Raw genomic sequence first — 7,607 nt, forward strand, 5'->3', positions numbered from 1 at the left:
CAATTGATGATGTCTCCATCTCTTGGCTTTGCTTCCCTTTATATGTTGGCCTCACTAGTTCTAACTCAAATGTCCTAGGGAGGACTTTGGCCAGAATGGACATGTGCCTGCCTCTAGGGTGGAAGAATAGGCCACCATAAGTGATAGCCTCACCAGGATTATGTGGCAGAGAGAAATGGGTGCCCAAAGGAAGGAATGATGGGCAGATAAACAATATGCATCCACTATATTCCACCCCTTTCGTGCTCAGCATCCACCTACATTTTTCTTGACAAACATAATTTAAAAAATGTGCCTGCCCCACAATGAAACAATCCTGGGCCCAACAAAAATGGGAGACAAAACAGAATCATGTCCAATTGCTTTACCGAACCCTCAGTCCAGTGTCCCTTTGTGATGTGCAATTCTTGATCAGGTCTGGATGTCACTTATGATTTTTCAAACTATGGCTAAAAGACCAATTTAGCTTCTAGTGCATAGCCAATATGAAATGGGAGAGGGAGGGGCACCTGGGTGGCTCAGTTGGTTAAGCATCATGACTCGAGTCATGACTTCAGCTCAGGTCATGATCTCTTGGTTCGTGAGTTCAAGCCCTGCATTGGGCTCTTTGCTGTCAGTGCAGAGCCCACTTCGAAAACTCTGTCCCCCTCTCTCGGCCCCTTCCCCCATGCTCTCTCTCAAAAATAAATAAACATTTATTTAAAAAAGAAATGGGAGAGGGAAAGAGGATAACTTTTTTTTTTTTTTTTTTTTAAGAAAGAAAGGAAAACTTCCATCTGGAATAGGGGAGAAGAAAAAACAATGGTCACTAACCTATAGCATATATTACATCTTTCTGGACAGTGGAATGAGTTTCATGGTTAACAAAACTGATTGCTCTTAGCCGTTTCCACTGTGAAATATCTCCTAGTATCCATTGTCCTTTATGGAAATCCCTCGGAGGATGCTCCTTCTGGAACTGAAGCATTCCTCTTCCTTTCAGACATGGTTTTGGGTGTAAAGATTGTCTTAGAGATTATGCACTCCCAGAGCCCTGTATGCCAGATGCAAGGATTCTCTGGCAATACAATCCTTTCAAAGCAACTGATTTGATTCCTGGGCGCTCTGTGAGCTAGTAGCCATCATCAAGAATCTTGCTAAGTCCTCGCCCTTGAACCTGGATCAGGCCCTTGAGGTTTCTGTTTCTTAGCTATAGATCACACTTTGCCTGTTCCCCTCCCCCTCAGCTTCATGACTTCCACAATGGTCTGTCTATGGTGGTAAGTCAATCTTAATCTTCTCAGTGCCCCCAGAGAAACATTATCTGTTCAACACTTGGCTGGCTCATGATCCAGGTAGCCCTGACCAGATAGTCAAAATCCCTGAGTGGCACTGGCTCCTATGCCTCAGCCCCAAGGAGATGCTTAGGATAGGAGTGAGGCAACCATAGAAGCACTCATTCTGGCCACCCTGCAGCTTGCTCTATCGCTTGCCCTCTGGCCATGTCCATTATTACACTGAGGTCACATCACCAAAGCAGTGGGCCCTCTGAGAACTTATATCACTTGGGGACTGTGGGAAGAGTCTTCAGCCTTTGGCAGTGCCCCTGGAATTTCTTTCTCCCTGGATGCAACCTGGATGCCTTCGATGTAGGAAGAAAAGACCTTTAGTCTGAGATGGGGTGAATGACCTCTGAGAGTGAAGCAGATCTGGATCTGCTGTGTGCTCTGACCAGACCTGGAGTTTCACCTCTGCTTCAGTGGAACATAACATGCATGGAATACCCTCCCAAAGAAGATGCTAAGGACATGGAGATCACAGGATCTCTCTTGATTATTTCCAGCTTCAGTTGTAATCTTTGGGCATCCACTGTTCGGATGGCACCTGCCTGCATCATGACAGAGCCAAATCCATCAGGGACTCAGAGGCTGTTTTTTACCTCTCAGCCTCCCTTTATGGCCAGTACCTGTATACAAGTATGTCACACAGCCTTATGTTTTGGGGATAACCAATGAAGGAAGAAACCTCATGGGCCCAGGGAGTTCAGAACCAAGGTAGTCTAAGTAGCTGACCTTCCAGGCTGAGCCATGTGGGGCCCACAAAGAGGTGACCAAATCTGTGCCAAGTGCAAACTCAAAAAGGGCAGAGGGCCACTCTTTTTCTCCCCAGCCCCGGCTTTATATACCAATGTCACAGTGTTCTCCACCCTCCAGCAGCCTGGGCTGATCAGAACCTTTGACTGGTGGGCCATCTGTAGAGGAGATTTTGAACTTCCAGGCTCTGGCCTTTGAGTTGCCTAAGAGCAGAGACCCAGAAGTCAGAACAGGCTGCAAGCTTAGGTCTGACTTTTCCCAAGAGAAGTATTGAGTCTCCAGGAGAAAATGCAGGGAGGCAAAAAGACAGCCTGTGAAATGAGCCTCAGCTTCTCCTATGGAGTAGGCTAGAAATGGCCTGAACCCCCACCCCAACCTTAGCCTTGGGCCCCTGACAGAAAGCCAGCAGTCCGGGCTAGATTCTCCGCATTTGAGCAGGAAATCTGCTGTGTCCACAGGACCTTCTTGCTATCTCACTGTTGGGACCTAACGTTGGGACGGGGGTTTTGATTGTGACTCCGTGTCTTAATCCAAGTACTCTTGAAAACAGACTCTGAGGTAAGGGTTGTTGTGCTGACACTGTATGGGGAGATGAAAGCCTAGGATGATGAGAGGGGAGGAAAGACATGGGTTGGGAAAGATGTGAAGCAATGCAAGACAACACATTACTGTGTTGGTCACATCTTCGCATGAGCCATGAGGAGAGAACAGGTCACTTGGCAGTGTTGTTTGCTAAGCACATGGTGTTTGCAAAGAGAAACTGCACATTGGAGCAGCTCACCAAGAGGAGAATTGAGAGGGAGTTTATCCATCTGTGCCCCTTTCATTTCCTGTTTCCTGTTGGCCAATGTGCATCCCACAGAGAGCCACCTCCACCATACTTCTGAGTTGCATCAGTTGCCCCCTAAGTGGGTGCTTGGGAAGTCAGATCCTATGGCCTGCCATGTGGCATCTCTACCACAGACGTGGAAGAGGAGGGGCTGTTTGGCACAGGTGGGGATTTAAGTTCAAGAAGGCACATGAGGTTTGTGACCAATATATCCTACATTTTCCCACAGGATTCACAGTGGGAATCCCCAGGCACCAGAATCCCCAGTACTGTCTGAATTCTAAGTAAAATGTATATATATGTGTGTATGTATATATATATACATATGTGTGTGTGTGTGTGTATATATACATATACACACACACACACATTAATGTTTTTTATTTATTTTTGAGAGAGAGAGAGAGAGAGACATAGTACGAGTGGGGGAGAGAAAAAGAGAGGGAGACACAGAATCCAAAGCAGGCTCCAGGCTCTGAGCTGTCAGCACAGACCTCAACATGGGGCTCGGACTCATGAACTGCAAGATCATGACCCGAGCTGAAGCTGGACGCTCAACCGACTGAGTCACCCAGGTGCCCCTGTATATGTGTATTTTTTTAATGTGGGAGAATAGGGGTGTCTGGGTGGCTCAGTCAGTTGGGCGTTGGACTCTTGATTTCAGCTCAAGTCATGATTTCACAGTCTTTGGGATCGAGCCCTGCATCCGGCTCTGCATTGGCATCATGGAGTCTGCTCAGGATTCTCTCTCTCTCTCTCTCTCTCTCTCTCTCTCTCTCTCTCTTCCCCTCTCTCCTTCTCCCCCCTACCCTCTCTCTCTCAAAAAAATCTTTTTGGGAGAATAAAAGCCGCATTCAAGTGTGGTGTGGAGGGTCACACTTTTTCTCCAGAGCTTCTCAGTCATTAAGCTCCGGTATCTCCTGTTGGATGTCCTAATCTATGCCTTTGTTTTCACTCACTCTAGCTTGCGGAAGAGGGTCTGGCTTTTACAATCTATAAGACGCATGATTGTTTGCCCCTTGGCCATCTAACTTGCTGCCCATAGGCAGAAAAAGCAACTCTAAACAAAGCTGGGCATGGTTCTAGTCATGCTAGCACAGAGACAAGCAGAAATTCAGGACCTTGATGAAACTCTTAAGAGGCCAGCACACTTCAACATCCAGATATTTCTCCAGTGTGTCCCTGAGATCTCCATTTAGGATAGATATGTGACTCAAATCTCAGGGACTTCCAACCTTCCTGCCAGGGAGTATCAGACACCCACTGCCTCCATTTCATGTCAATTTCACCAACCCCCCCCCCACCCCCCCACTTAGTATCTGCACACTGCATTCTATTTTTGTATTTGAACTGGTTGAACGACAGGTGATAGAAACCAACACAAACCAGCTTAAGCAAGAAGGAACTGAGAGGTGCAGTGGTTTTACTAACTTTAGGCAGGGCTGAGTTCAAGGGATCAAATAAATGTCATCAGCTAACTCTCACTCCATCTCTCGGGGCTCCGCTTCTCTTTGTGTCTTAGTCCCGTTACCTTCCCTGCCACAAACACACTTTCTCCATGTGGCAGGGAGAGCTGAGTGCCAGAAGCTTCAACGCCATACACTCCTAGTGCCATGGCCTCAAAAGCCAGAGAACTTTGAAGGGAAAATTGATTGGCTCCACTTAGGTCTCAAACCCATAACTGAACTAATCATGTTGGTCAGAGTGATGGAGTCCCCTACCTGGCCCAATGGGTCATGTATCCATTTTTGTGGGGTGGGAGTGGGGGAGGGGGCAGAGGTGGCATTGTGACTGTCAGCCCCATCAAGCACTTACGGAGGGTAAAAAAAATTGTCCTGCAGGGTTGGTAAGAATGTGTGATTTGACCTGGCTGGAGTACAAAATGCAGGTGAAGGAGTAGCGAGAATCAAGTGGAAGCCAGATCCATAGAACGGGCATCAGTTTTATCACGGGAGCAGGAGGGAGCCATTGATGGGCTTTAATAGAGGAGTGACATGATCAGATTTGGGTTTTAAAAAGATCCTGAGGGACAGCTTAAGTGGAGAATAGATCAGAGGAGTAGATACTGGGATAGAGGGTCTAGTTAGGAGGATAGTGCAGTGGTTCTGGTAAGGAAGACTAGGAATACAAAGGAGGGATTGATTTAAGTTGTATTAAGAGCTAAAACATAAGATGTTTACGAGGTGTCTACCCTTTTCTCTCAGGGTTCAGGCTGAACAAGTCACAGATACTATTCACAAAGCTGGGAACACAGAAGAGATGCAGACTGACAAAAAGATGACTTTGCCTGTGAGACATACAAGTAGACTTGTCTACAAGGCAACTTACCCAAAAGACAAGTGAAAGGGTGGAGATGCAAATTTGAGAGTCCTAGTCACCTGCAGTCAGCATGCCACACAGGATGACTTAAACAGAAAAGCCAGGGGTACCTGGGTGGCTCAGTCGGTTGAGCGTCCAACTTCAGCTCAGGTCATGATCTCGCGGTCTACGAGTTTGAGCCCTGCGTTGGGCTCTGTGCTGACAGCTCAGAGCTTGGAGCCTGCTTCAGATTCTGTGTCTCCCTCTCTCTCTGCTCCTCTCCCACTCATGCTCTGTCTTTCTCTCTCTCTCTGTCAAAAGTAAATAAACATTAGAAAAAAAATTAAAAAAAAAACAAAACAGAAAAGCCATTTGTTGAAAGGGCACTGGGCGGGAGGGGGAGTTAAAGTATTGCCAAGCAGGACATGCAAGCTTGGGAAGTGAGTGGGAACAATGGGAGGCCAGTCCGCCGGAACAAAAGCCAAAGTGAGATGTCTAAACCAGACAGTGAGAATACTGCTACTTTCACCATCAGTGAAAACCTGCTGTTTCTATTGCTAGGACGAATTCTCCACGGTTCTATTTCTCTGAATCATTTACTTCAGAATCTGCATTTCTGAGGACTACTTGGCCAGGCCTACGTCACATGCCTCTGTCTTAGCTGGTGTGGAAAAAAAAAAAAAAAAGGCCCAACCTTTTCAATGTCTGTCATGGCTCGGCTTATCTACTTGTAAGAAGGAAGGGGAATCAGATTCTAAGAAACCCCAAATTACCAAGGTCTGCTTCAGGTGGGTGCTATTGAGGTTGCTGGTAAGAGTGAGGAGATGAGAAATTGGTGTGGACTAAACTGTTTTCTTATTTATTTACTTTTGTTTTAAAGTAATCTCTACACCCAATGTGGGGCTCAAGCTCATAACCCCGAGATCAAGAGTTACGCGCTCTACACTTCAGCCAGCCAGGTGCCCTGTTTTCTTATTTCAATGGTGAGTGCAAGAAAAGGAGTGCACTAAGGATGCCGGGAAGGGCCCATGTGGGTGTGGGAAAAAATGGGAAAAGCATAGCCCATAGGAGCCAACAGAGGAAAAGGGTGCAGGTCAGGGCGATCAACAAAGCCAAATGACATCAAGTAGTCAAATAAATTAAGCCTAAGTATTTCCAATGGGTTTTTCAGCTCAAAAGTCATTTGCAACTTCAGCAAAGGTATTTTCAGTAGAGATTTTAGGAAGAGGTCACTAGGTCTAAGGCACTAGATTTCAGGAATACATGGAAGGTGAGGAAGTGGAGATGAAGAGTCACACGACTCCCTAGGAGCTTGTGGAAGGCAAGAAACAAATGTGTGACAGTCAGTAGTGTGTGGGATTATAATGGGACTTTTTTTAAAGGTTGGGCCAGTTCATCAACTTTATGTGCTGAGATCAAAGAGTAGGGGAGAGGAAAAAGTTGAATATCCATGAAGGTGAGGCTTAAGTGAAGGAGCAAAGTTCCTGAAGAGACAAAAGGGAATGAAATACACATCACAGTGGAAGTATTTGGAGAGAGACCTCTCTTCTCTGTGAAAGAAAGAGTAGGAGAGATTCAGATGCTTGGAGGGGATTGAAAACTAAGACAGTTCCCTCCTCCGTGCCTTTATTTTCCCCCTGAAGCAGAATGGGGGATGATGGCAGAAGCTGGCCTGTAGAGAGATTGCTGGGTACATTGTGGGCCAACTGAGCAGACTGGATTTGTAGTAGACTCTGCATTGGGTACAGGTTATGTTAGCTTAAATGATTTAATCTAGATAAATGTGACTCAGAGACACAAGGTCAGAGGGGCCTGGGAAGCTTTTAGGAACCAGAAACCAATCTCACTGTTTCTGGTCACTGCCTCTAGATGGTTCATTCTCTTTCTGCAGATAGTCTTTCTTCATTTTTCATTTCTCATTTCTCATGGTAGGTGCTGGGAGGTAGGTGCACTAGAGCTCCTGAATTTTTATCTCTTCTGTTCAAGAAACCAGTCCAGTTAGAATCATAATCTCTCGTCCCTAATCCAAGGTTCCCAGGAGAGAACATTTGCTTAGTACAGCTTGGATTAGGAATCCACTCACAGTTCAATAAATTGCAGCCATGATGCCAGGGGTCACATAAAACAAACACAGCCCTGGGGCCCACAGATCTGGAGTGCGAGTGTGGAAAATATAATGCCCAAAGAACAGGGTTCACAGGCTGGACTAACTCAAAACAGTGCCCACTCACAAGCTCAGCTTTGCAGGATTGGGCGATTTCCTTTATCTTAGTCTAGGAGGGGTGGGTAGAGGAGGTAAACAGCTGGAATTCATAGAGGGGAGATGGGAGGGGGGTGAACAGGGGAAATCCTGGAAAGTTATGAAATATTGGATTTTGACATTTTACTCATGGGGACAGACCCCCTCT

This window comes from Acinonyx jubatus, chromosome B3, assembly GCF_027475565.1.
Source record: "Acinonyx jubatus isolate Ajub_Pintada_27869175 chromosome B3, VMU_Ajub_asm_v1.0, whole genome shotgun sequence".
NCBI classification, from domain to species: Eukaryota; Metazoa; Chordata; class Mammalia; order Carnivora; family Felidae; genus Acinonyx; species Acinonyx jubatus.